The 16,088-nt window shown below is 58.3% G+C and overlaps 7 non-coding genes across 7 annotated transcripts; all 7 read left to right on the top strand.

The window, feature by feature from the left end:
• Positions 1-3,785: 3,785 nt before the first annotated feature.
• On the top strand, positions 3,786-3,975 carry LOC148647333 (U2 spliceosomal RNA). The gene has a single exon (XR_015927510.1). It is a non-coding gene; the product is annotated as a U2 spliceosomal RNA (small nuclear RNA).
• Positions 3,976-4,844: 869 nt separating this feature from the next.
• On the top strand, positions 4,845-5,035 carry LOC148647334 (U2 spliceosomal RNA). Its single transcript, XR_015927360.1, has one exon. It is a non-coding gene; the product is annotated as a U2 spliceosomal RNA (small nuclear RNA).
• An 865-nt stretch (positions 5,036-5,900) lies between these two features.
• On the top strand, positions 5,901-6,091 carry LOC148647335 (U2 spliceosomal RNA). Its single transcript, XR_015927361.1, has one exon. It is a non-coding gene; the product is annotated as a U2 spliceosomal RNA (small nuclear RNA).
• Positions 6,092-6,960: 869 nt separating this feature from the next.
• Positions 6,961-7,151, top strand: LOC148647336 (U2 spliceosomal RNA). Its single transcript, XR_015927362.1, has one exon. It is a non-coding gene; the product is annotated as a U2 spliceosomal RNA (small nuclear RNA).
• Positions 7,152-8,020: 869 nt separating this feature from the next.
• On the top strand, positions 8,021-8,211 carry LOC148647337 (U2 spliceosomal RNA). The gene has a single exon (XR_015927363.1). It is a non-coding gene; the product is annotated as a U2 spliceosomal RNA (small nuclear RNA).
• Positions 8,212-9,076: 865 nt separating this feature from the next.
• On the top strand, positions 9,077-9,267 carry LOC148647338 (U2 spliceosomal RNA). Its single transcript, XR_015927364.1, has one exon. It is a non-coding gene; the product is annotated as a U2 spliceosomal RNA (small nuclear RNA).
• Positions 9,268-10,132: 865 nt separating this feature from the next.
• On the top strand, positions 10,133-10,323 carry LOC148647339 (U2 spliceosomal RNA). The gene has a single exon (XR_015927365.1). It is a non-coding gene; the product is annotated as a U2 spliceosomal RNA (small nuclear RNA).
• The last annotated feature ends 5,765 nt before the right edge of the window (positions 10,324-16,088 follow it).

The raw sequence follows: 16,088 nt of genomic DNA on the forward strand, positions 1-16,088 counted from the left end.
AAGAGACCGCCAAAGACGGTACGATGACTTACGCCGTAGGGTGCGACAGTCGGGGAGCCTCTACAGACTTGACCTCGAGACCTCCAGTGCTTTCCTGAAGCATTCCACTTGGTATCGAGAAGGGGTGAGATACCCCAAGGGTTTTGAGAAAATTAAAGAAATCCTGAGGCAATTTGGCAGTGTCAAGCCTAGTTTTGATCACAGCGGAAGGGAAGTGCTGGGAATGGGTCTCGAGGGAAAGAAGAAGGAGGACGTGGTGCGGTGCGCATACGAGCTCCAGACCTACATCAAAGAGGGAGAAGGTAAAGTCCAGAAATCCTGGGCCTAAATGACCAGCAGCTACTTGACCTTGAATGTGCGAGGGCTACGGGATAAGTCCAAGAGGGTAGCTGTTTTTGCGGCTTTAAAAGACCTAAGGTCTAGTGTGTGTTTTTTGCAGGAGGTCCACCTTAAAGATGGAAAGGATGTGGAGGAACTGACTGCTTTGTGGGACCGTGGTCCCTCAAGGTGGAGTACTGGAGGTGTGCACTCCTCTGGAGTAGGGATCCTTTTCGGGGACCCTCAAACAGAGTGTGGGGAGGTGAGAGTGAGCGTGCCGGGAAGATTGTTGAGTGTCGATGCAAGAATGGATGGGATTGATTTTAGATTTGTGTGTGTGTATGCGCCAGCAGCAATGAGGGAGAGGAGGGATTTTTTAACTCATTTGGGCACATTGTGTGTCACAAATAGAGTAGTGGTGATTGGAGGCGATTTTAATATAGACATTGATAAGGAGAAGGAGGGGGATGCCAGAGTGGTCAGAGACATGTTAAAAATGTATAACCTAAAAGACTGTTACAAAGAGGCTCATCCGCAGCGGGGGGGATACACCTGGAGCAACACCAGAGGTGTAGTTAAAAGGCTGGATTACATTTTTACCTCTAGTTCAGTGGTAGTGGAGACAGTTAAGATCACTCCAGTGTGGTTTTCTGACCACTGTATGGCAGAGGTTCGAGTAGCAAGATCTGGGACTGAATTTGGCAGGGGGGTGTGGAGATTGAACTGCGTCGTTCTGGAGGAGAAGGCGTACTTGAAGATGATGGAGAAACTTTTAGTGCGGTGCTTAAATAACGGAGTGGGAGATAGGTCTCTGCTGGAGATCTGGGAGGAAACCAAAGAAATAATAGGGAAGGCTTCTAGAAAGTACTGTAGGGAAAGGAGGAGGAGGGAAAGGAAAGAGCTTGAAAGCCTAGAGAAGGAGTTGGAAGTGGCTTTTAGGGGTGGAGAGGATGGGACTCCTTCAAGCGAAAACCAGGTAGCTACCTTACTGAAACAAATTAGGAAGCACCACGAGCGAAGGGCGAGGGAGTTCCTGTTTCGGGCGCGTGTGGAGTTTTTAGATCACTATGAGACGTGCTCCAAATATTTTTTTAACAGGATCCGAGGAAGACAAGAGAAAAGGGTTTTTCATTCCATCCTAGCTACCAGCGGGAAGCAGGTAACGGACCGGGAGGGGATGCTCAGAGAAGCGGCTAGGTTTTACGAAGAGCTTTTCGCTGAGAAGGTATGTGAGAGGGAAGCTGCAGAAGAGGTCCTTCAGACCCTGCAAGCAACCCTGACGGAGGAAGAGAGAGAAAACTTGGAAAGGCCCTTTGAGCTGTCAGAGTTAGAGGCAGCAATGAGATCCTTGAAAAAGGGGAAAGTGCCGGGGGTGGATGGGATCCCTGTAGAGTTTTACAGGACCTTCTGGCCGATCTTAGGACCCTTCCTCTTGGAGGTGATGGGGGAGATTTTCAGTAAGAAGAGCATGGGAAAATCAATGAGGGAGGGTATTTTAACGCTGGTCTTTAAAAAAGGAGACCGAACCGAGCTTAAAAATTGGAGACCCTTAACCTTGTTGTGTGTGGACTATAAGATCATGGCTAAATTGCTTGTTCACAGACTTTCGAGTGTGATGGCTACTATAATCGGCAGGGACCAGACATGCGGAGTCAGAGGAAGATCAGGGAGGTGGACGCTGCAATTATTGAGAGACATCATCGCATGGGCGGAGCAAAGGAAGGTACCATTAATGCTTGTCAATTTAGATTTGGAAAAAGCATTTGATAGGGTGTCCCATGATTTTTTGTGGCTGATTTTGGAGAAGATGGGGTTTGGGCCAATCATGATTGACTGGCTAAAGACCTTGTACAGCAAGGTGGGCAGTAGGGCTGTTATAAATGGTTGGCTGGGCAACCTAGTGAGTCAGAAGGCGGGGGTGAGACAGGGCTGCCCTCTCTCCCCTTTGTTGTTTGCAATTTATATGGAGCCTTTTGCGGCGGCCATTCGAGCTGAAAAGGGAATAGATGGTTTGATACTGCCAGGCAGTGGGGGAGAGAGGGTTAAATTGACAATGTATGCAGACGACGTGACCCTTGTAGTGGACTCAACTTTCAGCCTAAAAGCTGCCTTGGAAGTTTTTAAAACCTTTGCGAGGGCATCTGGGGCAGCTCTTAATGCGAGCAAAAGTCTAGTCAAGACTTTCGGCCCCTGGGATGCGACGCAACAATGGTTTGGGGGTTTTAAACTGTGCACAGGACCTTTTAAAGTCCTGGGAGTGGACTTTTTGCGAAGAGGCTCAGGAGGCCACAACTGGGGCTCCAGGATAGAGAAGGCAAGGAGGAAGATGGGGCTGTGGACCAAGCTAAAATTGACCATGGTGGGTAAAATTTTAGTATTAAAAGTAGACATACTGCCTCTTTTCGTCTACTTGGTGTACGTGTACCCCTTGCCGCCGAGGTACAGACGACTTTTGGTCGGCGAAGTCTTCCGGTTTGTATGGGGTGGCAGATACGAGTATGTCAAGCGTGTGGATATGGTCCGGAGGCTGGAGCAGGGGGGTAGGGAAGTTCCAGACTTTCCATTGAAGCTTGATTGTATATATGTTTCCAACTTATGTCTAGCTTTGGGTTCCCCTATAGAACACGCATACCAGTACTTTGTACGCTTCTGGTTTGCACAGTTTATGACAGTTTTGACAACATGGTCTAACTCAGTGCCGCATGGAAACGATCTGCCCTGGTATTATAGACATGCTAAACTGTGGGTGGCAAAGTACTGGGACCGGCAGGACACAACAACAGTGCTGAGCCATAGAAAATTATACCAACAACTGATAGAGACCACTAAATCCCCTCCTGAACAGAGAAAGAAAGCAGACGTGTGGACCAGGATCCAGCCGCGAGGCTTGGATCACAGACTGATTGACCTCAACTGGAAGGTGGCATGGGGTAGGCTACCGGTGAGAGAGGTACTTTATAAGCACAAGCTGACAAAAACCTATACATGTCCGCGAGAAGGATGTAAGGCTACAGAGTCAATAAGACATGTTTTTATCGATTGTGTCTTTGTGCAAAAGGTATGGATGAAATGTCAGCGTTTTTTTGATCTTTTAGACGGATCTTTCAGAGTCACAACATCGGTTGTTTTGTACGGGATTAAAGGGGGGGCTAAGAAGGGCAGCCTTCAGTTTTTGTTATGGCTGTTAATAAGCCTCGTCAAATCGGAGGCGTGGGAGGCGCGGGATGTTTTAATTAAAAAGGGGAAAGAAAGATCAGTGCAAGGGGTTTACCAGAAGGTGCTGAATGACATTAAAGGGCGCATACAGAGGGACGTGCAAAGATGGGGCTATCATGCGGCCCGGGAAAGGTGGAAGGGTTTGGTTTTGCTTTAACGTTTTTCATGAGTATTTGTGTTGGGTTTGATCTTGTGAATAATGTAAATGGACGTTTTTGTTTCTTGTTTTTTCTGTTATGATTGATTTGTTTTCTGTTTTTCTATTTTTGCATTAAAAACAAAAAAAAATCTGTTCTTATCAGTTTAATATCTGATACGTCCCCCATCGGGGGACCACATATTAAACGGATTTTTGGAACAGGGAGCTGGATCAGGAGCTTGCTCCGTCCTCTCCACGCATCGGCCCGGTATTGCAGCGCCTCCGGGAGCGGTGCACCACCTTCTCTCAGCGGTGAAAAGACAGACGTAGGTAGGTAGCTAGCTAGCTAGCTAGCTAGCGAGCGAGCGAGCGAGCGAGCGAGCGAGCAAGCAAGCGGAGTGGACTGGAGCTCCTTCTTCTCGGGTCTCGTCCCTCGTCCCTCGTCCATCTGTGTGTCTCTGTGTTCTGTCTCTCTCTCGCCCTCTCGGTTCCCGTGCTCCCTCTGTGCGCTTTCCCGCGTCTCGACTCTCTGGGCAAGCAGGCCGGCCCCCTTTTCGGCTCCCGTGCGTTTTCCCTCCAAAAAACTTAGGTTTTTCAGCCTTTTCCCAGGGAGGCAGGCGTGGCTTGCTTGCTTGCTTGCTTGCTTGCTTGCTTGTGTGTGTGTCCGTCCCCGTCCCTGCAGGCGGGCCCCTTTCGACAGCTGGGCGTTTTCCCTCCCAAAAACTTAGTATATCCACCTTTTCTTTCTTTTTTTTCGGCAGGCAGGCAGGCAGGCGTGTGTGCGCGCGCGCGCGCGTCCCCGTCCCTCCCTCCCGAGAGAGAGCTGCCCCTTGCCTCTGCCCGCAGGTGCTGGCGCTCGGCTTTCGCTTGCAGCCGGTTGGGCGCAGCTGCTGCCGGTGGGAGGGGCCTAAGCTAAGGAGGCCGGGCGGCTGGCGCCCCCTGCGGCTGCGGTCGTTGTCGGGCCGTTGACAGAAGATCAAAGAGCAGGGCCCCCGCCCGGGACTGGCAGGAAGGCAGGCGGGCAGGCAAGAGAGAGGGGGAGCAGAGTCCCGCGGCAGGCCTCTGGCTGCAGGGAGGCCGGCGGCTGCGCGGGTCCCGGGCTCCAGAGGAGTCGGCCTGCGCCACTGTGCGCCAGCGGAACGCCCGCGCGTCGGTCCGCGCCTTTGTGGGCATCGCTTCTCGGCCTTTTGGCTAAGATCAAGTGTAGTATCTGTTCTTATCAGTTTAATATCTGATACGTCCCCCATCGGGGGACCACATATTAAACGGATTTTTGGAACAGGGAGCTGGATCAGGAGCTTGCTCCGTCCTCTCCACGCATCGGCCCGGTATTGCAGCGCCTCCGGGAGCGGTGCACCACCTTCTCTCAGCGGTGAAAAGACAGACGTAGGTAGGTAGCTAGCTAGCTAGCTAGCTAGCGAGCGAGCGAGCGAGCGAGCGAGCAAGCAAGCGGAGTGGACTGGAGCTCCTTCTTCTCGGGTCTCGTCCCTCGTCCCTCGTCCATCTGTGTGTCTCTGTGTTCTGTCTCTCTCTCGCCCTCTCGGTTCCCGTGCTCCCTCTGTGCGCTTTCCCGCGTCTCGACTCTCTGGGCAAGCAGGCCGGCCCCCTTTTCGGCTCCCGTGCGTTTTCCCTCCAAAAAACTTAGGTTTTTCAGCCTTTTCCCAGGGAGGCAGGCGTGGCTTGCTTGCTTGCTTGCTTGCTTGCTTGCTTGTGTGTGTGTCCGTCCCCGTCCCTGCAGGCGGGCCCCTTTCGACAGCTGGGCGTTTTCCCTCCCAAAAACTTAGTATATCCACCTTTTCTTTCTTTTTTTTCGGCAGGCAGGCAGGCAGGCGTGTGTGCGCGCGCGCGCGCGTCCCCGTCCCTCCCTCCCGAGAGAGAGCTGCCCCTTGCCTCTGCCCGCAGGTGCTGGCGCTCGGCTTTCGCTTGCAGCCGGTTGGGCGCAGCTGCTGCCGGTGGGAGGGGCCTAAGCTAAGGAGGCCGGGCGGCTGGCGCCCCCTGCGGCTGCGGTCGTTGTCGGGCCGTTGACAGAAGATCAAAGAGCAGGGCCCCCGCCCGGGACTGGCAGGAAGGCAGGCGGGCAGGCAAGAGAGAGGGGGAGCAGAGTCCCGCGGCAGGCCTCTGGCTGCAGGGAGGCCGGCGGCTGCGCGGGTCCCGGGCTCCAGAGGAGTCGGCCTGCGCCACTGTGCGCCAGCGGAACGCCCGCGCGTCGGTCCGCGCCTTTGTGGGCATCGCTTCTCGGCCTTTTGGCTAAGATCAAGTGTAGTATCTGTTCTTATCAGTTTAATATCTGATACGTCCCCCATCGGGGGACCACATATTAAACGGATTTTTGGAACAGGGAGCTGGATCAGGAGCTTGCTCCGTCCTCTCCACGCATCGGCCCGGTATTGCAGCGCCTCCGGGAGCGGTGCACCACCTTCTCTCAGCGGTGAAAAGACAGACGTAGGTAGGTAGCTAGCTAGCTAGCTAGCTAGCGAGCGAGCGAGCGAGCGAGCGAGCGAGCAAGCAAGCGGAGTGGACTGGAGCTCCTTCTTCTCGGGTCTCGTCCCTCGTCCCTCGTCCATCTGTGTGTCTCTGTGTTCTGTCTCTCTCTCGCCCTCTCGGTTCCCGTGCTCCCTCTGTGCGCTTTCCCGCGTCTCGACTCTCTGGGCAAGCAGGCCGGCCCCCTTTTCGGCTCCCGTGCGTTTTCCCTCCAAAAAACTTAGGTTTTTCAGCCTTTTCCCAGGGAGGCAGGCGTGGCTTGCTTGCTTGCTTGCTTGCTTGCTTGCTTGTGTGTGTGTCCGTCCCCGTCCCTGCAGGCGGGCCCCTTTCGACAGCTGGGCGTTTTCCCTCCCAAAAACTTAGTATATCCACCTTTTCTTTCTTTTTTTTCGGCAGGCAGGCAGGCAGGCGTGTGTGCGCGCGCGCGCGCGTCCCCGTCCCTCCCTCCCGAGAGAGAGCTGCCCCTTGCCTCTGCCCGCAGGTGCTGGCGCTCGGCTTTCGCTTGCAGCCGGTTGGGCGCAGCTGCTGCCGGTGGGAGGGGCCTAAGCTAAGGAGGCCGGGCGGCTGGCGCCCCCTGCGGCTGCGGTCGTTGTCGGGCCGTTGACAGAAGATCAAAGAGCAGGGCCCCCGCCCGGGACTGGCAGGAAGGCAGGCGGGCAGGCAAGAGAGAGGGGGAGCAGAGTCCCGCGGCAGGCCTCTGGCTGCAGGGAGGCCGGCGGCTGCGCGGGTCCCGGGCTCCAGAGGAGTCGGCCTGCGCCACTGTGCGCCAGCGGAACGCCCGCGCGTCGGTCCGCGCCTTTGTGGGCATCGCTTCTCGGCCTTTTGGCTAAGATCAAGTGTAGTATCTGTTCTTATCAGTTTAATATCTGATACGTCCCCCATCGGGGGACCACATATTAAACGGATTTTTGGAACAGGGAGCTGGATCAGGAGCTTGCTCCGTCCTCTCCACGCATCGGCCCGGTATTGCAGCGCCTCCGGGAGCGGTGCACCACCTTCTCTCAGCGGTGAAAAGACAGACGTAGGTAGGTAGCTAGCTAGCTAGCTAGCTAGCGAGCGAGCGAGCGAGCGAGCGAGCGAGCAAGCAAGCGGAGTGGACTGGAGCTCCTTCTTCTCGGGTCTCGTCCCTCGTCCCTCGTCCATCTGTGTGTCTCTGTGTTCTGTCTCTCTCTCGCCCTCTCGGTTCCCGTGCTCCCTCTGTGCGCTTTCCCGCGTCTCGACTCTCTGGGCAAGCAGGCCGGCCCCCTTTTCGGCTCCCGTGCGTTTTCCCTCCAAAAAACTTAGGTTTTTCAGCCTTTTCCCAGGGAGGCAGGCGTGGCTTGCTTGCTTGCTTGCTTGCTTGCTTGCTTGTGTGTGTGTCCGTCCCCGTCCCTGCAGGCGGGCCCCTTTCGACAGCTGGGCGTTTTCCCTCCCAAAAACTTAGTATATCCACCTTTTCTTTCTTTTTTTTCGGCAGGCAGGCAGGCAGGCGTGTGTGCGCGCGCGCGCGCGTCCCCGTCCCTCCCTCCCGAGAGAGAGCTGCCCCTTGCCTCTGCCCGCAGGTGCTGGCGCTCGGCTTTCGCTTGCAGCCGGTTGGGCGCAGCTGCTGCCGGTGGGAGGGGCCTAAGCTAAGGAGGCCGGGCGGCTGGCGCCCCCTGCGGCTGCGGTCGTTGTCGGGCCGTTGACAGAAGATCAAAGAGCAGGGCCCCCGCCCGGGACTGGCAGGAAGGCAGGCGGGCAGGCAAGAGAGAGGGGGAGCAGAGTCCCGCGGCAGGCCTCTGGCTGCAGGGAGGCCGGCGGCTGCGCGGGTCCCGGGCTCCAGAGGAGTCGGCCTGCGCCACTGTGCGCCAGCGGAACGCCCGCGCGTCGGTCCGCGCCTTTGTGGGCATCGCTTCTCGGCCTTTTGGCTAAGATCAAGTGTAGTATCTGTTCTTATCAGTTTAATATCTGATACGTCCCCCATCGGGGGACCACATATTAAACGGATTTTTGGAACAGGGAGCTGGATCAGGAGCTTGCTCCGTCCTCTCCACGCATCGGCCCGGTATTGCAGCGCCTCCGGGAGCGGTGCACCACCTTCTCTCAGCGGTGAAAAGACAGACGTAGGTAGGTAGCTAGCTAGCTAGCTAGCTAGCGAGCGAGCGAGCGAGCGAGCGAGCAAGCAAGCGGAGTGGACTGGAGCTCCTTCTTCTCGGGTCTCGTCCCTCGTCCCTCGTCCATCTGTGTGTCTCTGTGTTCTGTCTCTCTCTCGCCCTCTCGGTTCCCGTGCTCCCTCTGTGCGCTTTCCCGCGTCTCGACTCTCTGGGCAAGCAGGCCGGCCCCCTTTTCGGCTCCCGTGCGTTTTCCCTCCAAAAAACTTAGGTTTTTCAGCCTTTTCCCAGGGAGGCAGGCGTGGCTTGCTTGCTTGCTTGCTTGCTTGCTTGCTTGTGTGTGTGTCCGTCCCCGTCCCTGCAGGCGGGCCCCTTTCGACAGCTGGGCGTTTTCCCTCCCAAAAACTTAGTATATCCACCTTTTCTTTCTTTTTTTTCGGCAGGCAGGCAGGCAGGCGTGTGTGCGCGCGCGCGCGCGTCCCCGTCCCTCCCTCCCGAGAGAGAGCTGCCCCTTGCCTCTGCCCGCAGGTGCTGGCGCTCGGCTTTCGCTTGCAGCCGGTTGGGCGCAGCTGCTGCCGGTGGGAGGGGCCTAAGCTAAGGAGGCCGGGCGGCTGGCGCCCCCTGCGGCTGCGGTCGTTGTCGGGCCGTTGACAGAAGATCAAAGAGCAGGGCCCCCGCCCGGGACTGGCAGGAAGGCAGGCGGGCAGGCAAGAGAGAGGGGGAGCAGAGTCCCGCGGCAGGCCTCTGGCTGCAGGGAGGCCGGCGGCTGCGCGGGTCCCGGGCTCCAGAGGAGTCGGCCTGCGCCACTGTGCGCCAGCGGAACGCCCGCGCGTCGGTCCGCGCCTTTGTGGGCATCGCTTCTCGGCCTTTTGGCTAAGATCAAGTGTAGTATCTGTTCTTATCAGTTTAATATCTGATACGTCCCCCATCGGGGGACCACATATTAAACGGATTTTTGGAACAGGGAGCTGGATCAGGAGCTTGCTCCGTCCTCTCCACGCATCGGCCCGGTATTGCAGCGCCTCCGGGAGCGGTGCACCACCTTCTCTCAGCGGTGAAAAGACAGACGTAGGTAGGTAGCTAGCTAGCTAGCTAGCGAGCGAGCGAGCGAGCGAGCGAGCGAGCAAGCAAGCGGAGTGGACTGGAGCTCCTTCTTCTCGGGTCTCGTCCCTCGTCCCTCGTCCATCTGTGTGTCTCTGTGTTCTGTCTCTCTCTCGCCCTCTCGGTTCCCGTGCTCCCTCTGTGCGCTTTCCCGCGTCTCGACTCTCTGGGCAAGCAGGCCGGCCCCCTTTTCGGCTCCCGTGCGTTTTCCCTCCAAAAAACTTAGGTTTTTCAGCCTTTTCCCAGGGAGGCAGGCGTGGCTTGCTTGCTTGCTTGCTTGCTTGCTTGCTTGTGTGTGTGTCCGTCCCCGTCCCTGCAGGCGGGCCCCTTTCGACAGCTGGGCGTTTTCCCTCCCAAAAACTTAGTATATCCACCTTTTCTTTCTTTTTTTTCGGCAGGCAGGCAGGCAGGCGTGTGTGCGCGCGCGCGCGCGTCCCCGTCCCTCCCTCCCGAGAGAGAGCTGCCCCTTGCCTCTGCCCGCAGGTGCTGGCGCTCGGCTTTCGCTTGCAGCCGGTTGGGCGCAGCTGCTGCCGGTGGGAGGGGCCTAAGCTAAGGAGGCCGGGCGGCTGGCGCCCCCTGCGGCTGCGGTCGTTGTCGGGCCGTTGACAGAAGATCAAAGAGCAGGGCCCCCGCCCGGGACTGGCAGGAAGGCAGGCGGGCAGGCAAGAGAGAGGGGGAGCAGAGTCCCGCGGCAGGCCTCTGGCTGCAGGGAGGCCGGCGGCTGCGCGGGTCCCGGGCTCCAGAGGAGTCGGCCTGCGCCACTGTGCGCCAGCGGAACGCCCGCGCGTCGGTCCGCGCCTTTGTGGGCATCGCTTCTCGGCCTTTTGGCTAAGATCAAGTGTAGTATCTGTTCTTATCAGTTTAATATCTGATACGTCCCCCATCGGGGGACCACATATTAAACGGATTTTTGGAACAGGGAGCTGGATCAGGAGCTTGCTCCGTCCTCTCCACGCATCGGCCCGGTATTGCAGCGCCTCCGGGAGCGGTGCACCACCTTCTCTCAGCGGTGAAAAGACAGACGTAGGTAGGTAGCTAGCTAGCTAGCTAGCTAGCGAGCGAGCGAGCGAGCGAGCGAGCGAGCAAGCAAGCGGAGTGGACTGGAGCTCCTTCTTCTCGGGTCTCGTCCCTCGTCCCTCGTCCATCTGTGTGTCTCTGTGTTCTGTCTCTCTCTCGCCCTCTCGGTTCCCGTGCTCCCTCTGTGCGCTTTCCCGCGTCTCGACTCTCTGGGCAAGCAGGCCGGCCCCCTTTTCGGCTCCCGTGCGTTTTCCCTCCAAAAAACTTAGGTTTTTCAGCCTTTTCCCAGGGAGGCAGGCGTGGCTTGCTTGCTTGCTTGCTTGCTTGCTTGCTTGTGTGTGTGTCCGTCCCCGTCCCTGCAGGCGGGCCCCTTTCGACAGCTGGGCGTTTTCCCTCCCAAAAACTTAGTATATCCACCTTTTCTTTCTTTTTTTTCGGCAGGCAGGCAGGCAGGCGTGTGTGCGCGCGCGCGCGCGTCCCCGTCCCTCCCTCCCGAGAGAGAGCTGCCCCTTGCCTCTGCCCGCAGGTGCTGGCGCTCGGCTTTCGCTTGCAGCCGGTTGGGCGCAGCTGCTGCCGGTGGGAGGGGCCTAAGCTAAGGAGGCCGGGCGGCTGGCGCCCCCTGCGGCTGCGGTCGTTGTCGGGCCGTTGACAGAAGATCAAAGAGCAGGGCCCCCGCCCGGGACTGGCAGGAAGGCAGGCGGGCAGGCAAGAGAGAGGGGGAGCAGAGTCCCGCGGCAGGCCTCTGGCTGCAGGGAGGCCGGCGGCTGCGCGGGTCCCGGGCTCCAGAGGAGTCGGCCTGCGCCACTGTGCGCCAGCGGAACGCCCGCGCGTCGGTCCGCGCCTTTGTGGGCATCGCTTCTCGGCCTTTTGGCTAAGATCAAGTTCAAGTGGCATGCCCGCAGTTCTTGTCTTGCCAGAGGTCTAGAAGGCGATCGAAGATTCTGAAGAGTGCTTGAGCTGGTATCGCTCTAGGTTGAGCCTAGGGGGTTAAGGCCAAGCAGCAGCTGAGCTGGGTGGAATCCGGCATCAACGTTCTCTCTCTCTGCTCTCTCCTCTCCTCTCCCCTCCCCCTTTCTCTTGCTCCGCCTCCTTGGCCTCTTGGCTGGAAGTGGGTACACGTGGCCTGCCCGCGGTGCTTGCTTTCTTCCTCGAGACTCGGAAGCGCTATCCGCTCCCTCTCTCTCTCGCTCTCTCTCTCTCTCTCCCTCTCTCTCTGCCTCCTTGGCCTCTTGGCTGGGAGTAGGTACACGTGGCCTGCCCGCGGTGCTTGCTTTCCACCTCGAGACTCAGAAGCGCTATCCGCTCCCTCTCTCTCTCGCTCTCTCTCTCTCTCTCCCTCTCTCTCTGCCTCCTTGGCCTCTTGGCTGGGAGTAGGTACACGTGGCCTGCCCGCGGTGCTTGCTTTCCACCTCGAGACTCGGAAGCGCTATCCGCTCCCTCTCTCTCTCGCTCTCCCTCTCTCTCTGCCTCCTTGGCCTCTTGGCTGGGAGCAGGTACACGTGGCCTGCCCGCGGTGCTTGCTTTCTTCCTTGAGACTCGGAAGCGCTATCCGCTCCCTCTCTCTCCCGCTCTCTCTCTCTCTGCCTCCTTGGCCTCTTGGCTGGGAGCAGGTACACGTGGCCTGCCCGCGGTGCTTGCTTTCTTCCTTGAGACCCGGAAGCACTTTCCGCTCTCCTCTCTCTCTCTCCTCCTGCGCCTGCATCTAGCTGGGCTTTGCCCACAAGGACAAAGGCCAGGGCTCCCTCGCTGCTCCTTTTGCTCTCTCTCTTTCCCTCCTTTTTTCCTTTTTGTTCCCTTTTTCTCCCTCAGAGATGGCGGACAAGAGGACTTTGATCCGGTTCCACTGGACAAAGAAGACAGAGCCGATGCCGACTGCTAAGGCCTTTTTCATGACCTTCCTGCGAGGGATCTTGCAGTTGGTGGCCGGCGATCTCTACTGCCTCCAGGACAACAAGGCAGAGAGATACATGGAGGCCTACATGGCCACGGACGCGGCATACGAAAAGGCAACGAGACTGGTCAGGGAGAAAGGTAAGCACCCTGGTTTCTCTGATTTCAGGCCGGAGCCTATGAGGAAGACGAACCAGAGGACCATTACGGTTTGCACGTACAATCCCTACGTACCAGCGGAGCGGGTAACAGCGTACCTAGGGAGGTATGTAACCGTAGTGGGAAAACCGACAGAGGTCAGGGACGAAGGCGTCTGGTACGGCAAACGCCAGTACCGAGTCCTCCTGAAGGAGGACCCAGAGGGCGTTGACGGTTTCCAGCACCCCCCGGCTCGCTTCAACATCGGAGCCGACAGGGGGTACCTCTACTACCCCAGGATGCCGGATTTCTGCAGCAAGTGCAGACGGTCCGGCCACAAAACAAACACATGTGACATCGTCAGATGTCACAACTGCAATGAGGACGGGCACCTGGCAAAAACCTGCCGGGCAGCCAAAAAGTGTGACGGATGCGGCGCCGAGGGACACCTCCTTCGCCAATGTAAGGTAAGCAAACCTTCGTTTGCGCAGGTGGTGGAAGCCGGCAGGCAGAAACCGGTCTCCAGACAAAGGGAGAGGGCTGAGAACAAAGAACCCGCACCTCCCCCGCTGAGACCCGAAACTGCCGAGGCCACACCCCCAGCCGCATCGGTGCCACAAGATGGCCGCCAGGAAGAGGGACAAGATGGCCGACCGGAGGAAGGGACCTGGATAACTCCCAGCAAAAAGGGAAAGCGCAAGCGGGAGAAGAGACCCAGGGCGGACCCACCTTCGGAAGGACAGAAAAAGAGAGTGGTAAGGGAAAACCGTTTCCTCGCCCTAGAGGAAACGGAACTTTCTTCCCTCCAGGCCCAGGAACAACCGGAGGAGGCGCTCCAGGAAATGGAAACCCTCCCCCCCGAGGCCCAGGAAAAGGAACCCCCCTCCCCCGAGTCCCACGGACAAAAGGAGGAGGCAGCCAAGGAAGAGGTAACCCCCTCCCCCGAGGCCCAGGGACAAAAGGAGGAGGCAGCCCAGGAAGAGGTAACCCCCTCCCCCGAGGCCCAGGGACAAAAGGAAGAGGCAGCCCAGGAACTGGAGCCCCCTTCCCTCGAGGCCCAGGAGAAACTGGAGGCCCCCGAAATCCCCCGAGAGAGGGAAAAAAGGAGCCTCCCCGAAGCGGTGGCTGAGAGTATCCTCGAGGACGACGAGGATTATTTTGAAGCCGCCCTGGAGCCCGGACTGATGGTAGGGCTGGACCTGTCCAGCATGTTTTCCTTTCAGTCCCCAGCGAAACCTGGAGGGAGCCCAGTATATTCCCCCCAGGACCCGAACGAGAGGAGTTACATCTAGGCTAAACAGTGCCCAGATGTAGACTCCCAAGTTTCTACTGTAAGTACAGAGAGGAGGTTTACCTTTCACTAGTTTAACAATGACTGTGAAACTAACCTTCTTAACAACTAACGTGAGAGGGCTGAGAGACCCAGTGAAAAGACGGGGAGTCTTTCATGATCTGGCCTCAAAGTCTTTCTCAGTTTGTTTCTTACAGGAGGTCCACCTGAAGGATGAAAGCGACAAGCTGACATTCACCAGGGAATGGACGAAGGGAGAATCATGCTGGAGCGTAGGAGGGGTCCACTCTTCCGGAGTGGGAATCCTCCTCGGGAACCCAGAGATGACGCTGGTTTCCTCCTTCTCGGTGGTGCAGGGCCGGATCCTGGTCGCAGACATCGACTGGAGGGGGCAGAAGTTGAGAGCGATTAACGTCTATGCTCCGACGGAACCCTCTATCCGGAAGGAAGTGTTTGCTGACCTGGCCAGCTGCTGCACCACTAACAGACAGGTGGTGCTCGGCGGGGACTTCAACGTCGACCGGGAGAAGGGGAGCGACGCTAGCTCGGCAGAGCTGGAGTCGCTACTCAAGCAGTTCTCCCTAGTAGACGGCTTCAGACGGTGCCGCCCGAACGACGCCGGACCGACCTGGAAGAACTCCCGGGGAGTGTGCAGCCGCCTGGACTACATCTTCGTGCACACGACCTGCTCCCTGGAGTCGGCGACGGTGTCCCCGGCGTGGTATTCCGACCACGAGCGCTTGACGGTGGTGGCTAACACCAGCCTGCCGGCATTCGGTCGTGGGTACTGGAAGCTGAACCGGGAGATACTGGAGGAAGACGACTTCAGGGCACTGTTCCGGAAAGACTACGCGAGCTGGGGAGACCTGAGAGACGGCTACAGCTCCGTGGTGGAATGGTGGGAGTCGGTGAAGGACAGGACCCGAACCCTGGCGCAGACGTACTGCAGACGGAAGGCGGCCAGGGAGAGGAAGGAAGCTGCACGACTCCAGAGGCAACTCGAGGAGGAGTACAGCTCGGCTAACCGGGGAGGAGCCTTCAATTCAGCCCGGGCACGGGACCTGAAGGAGAGGCTCCGCAGACTGCACACGGAGAAAGCCAAGGCTTTCCTCGTCAAGGCACAGAGGGAGCATTACGAAAATAATGAAACCTGTTCCTCCTATTTCTTCAACCAGGTCCGGGGAGCCCAGAAAAAGAGGGTGATCCACAGCCTGAGACGGGGAGATGGAGAGGAAGTGCTGGACGAGAGCGACAAAGTGGAGGCGGCCACCGCTTTCTACACGGAGCTCTTTTCGGAAAAGCAGACGGAGGCGGAGGCAGGCGATGCTTTTCTGGAGGGGCTGACGGCACGAGTACCGGAGGAGGTGAGGGAGGACTTGGAGGGTCCGATCACGGCCGAGGAGCTGAAGGCGGCGCTCTTGTCCATGGAGAATGGCAAGGTGCCGGGGCCGGACGGACTCCCCAAGGAATTCTACACCTGCTTCTGGGACACCCTGGCGGCAGATCTGGTGGAAGTGGCGCAGGAGATCTTCCGCCGGGGGAAACTCGGAGACACCATGAGGGAGGGCGTCATCTCCCTGCTCTTCAAGGGAGGAGACGCCGCCGACCTCAAAAACTGGAGGCCGATCACGATGCTCTGCGTGGACGTAAAGATCCTGTCCAAGCTCCTGACCGGCAGACTGAGAACCGCCCTCCCCCACATCATCCACAGCGACCAGACGTGTGGGGTGGAGGGGCGATCCGTCAGCTGGAACCTCCAGCTGACCAGAGACGCCATCGCCTGGGCCGAGGACCGGAACGTGCCCATGATGGTGGTCAGCCTGGACCAGGAGAAAGCCTTCGACAGAGTGAACCACAGCTATCTGTTCAGGGTGCTGGAACGCTTCGGTTTCGGAGAGAGTTTCAGCCGCTGGATTCAGATTCTGTACTCTGACGTGGGCAGCAGAGTGAACGTGAACGGAAACCTGGGGGATTTCATTCCCCAGGAATCCGGAGTACGACAGGGCTGCCCCCTTTCACCCCTTCTCTATGTTCTCTTCACAGAGCCCTTAGCAGAGGCGGTGAGACGGGACCCCGTCATCGACGGCCTGGAGATACCGGGAGGCGCGGGGGAAACCCTGAAGATCTCCCAGTACGCCGACGACACGACGCTGTTCCTGAGGTCGGACAGGGGGTTGAGGGGGGCCCTGCAGGTCATGGAGCAATACTCCAGAGCCTCGGGGTCGAAGCTCAACCGCCGAAAGAGCAAACTGAAGTTCTTCGGACCCTGGAAGCACAGGACGACGGCGCCGGAGGGTCTCGAGCTCTGCACGGAGCCCCTCAGAATACTGGGGGTTTCCTTCCAGAGCCAGGACAACGAGACCAACAACTGGACTGAGAGGATCGCCAAGGTGAACGCGAAGCTGGGTCTGTGGAAAACGCGGTCGCT

The sequence above is a fragment of the Lepisosteus platostomus genome, chromosome 15 (genome assembly GCF_059453375.1).
Source record: "Lepisosteus platostomus isolate fLepPlt1 chromosome 15, fLepPlt1.hap1, whole genome shotgun sequence".
NCBI lineage: Eukaryota > Metazoa > Chordata > Actinopteri > Semionotiformes > Lepisosteidae > Lepisosteus > Lepisosteus platostomus.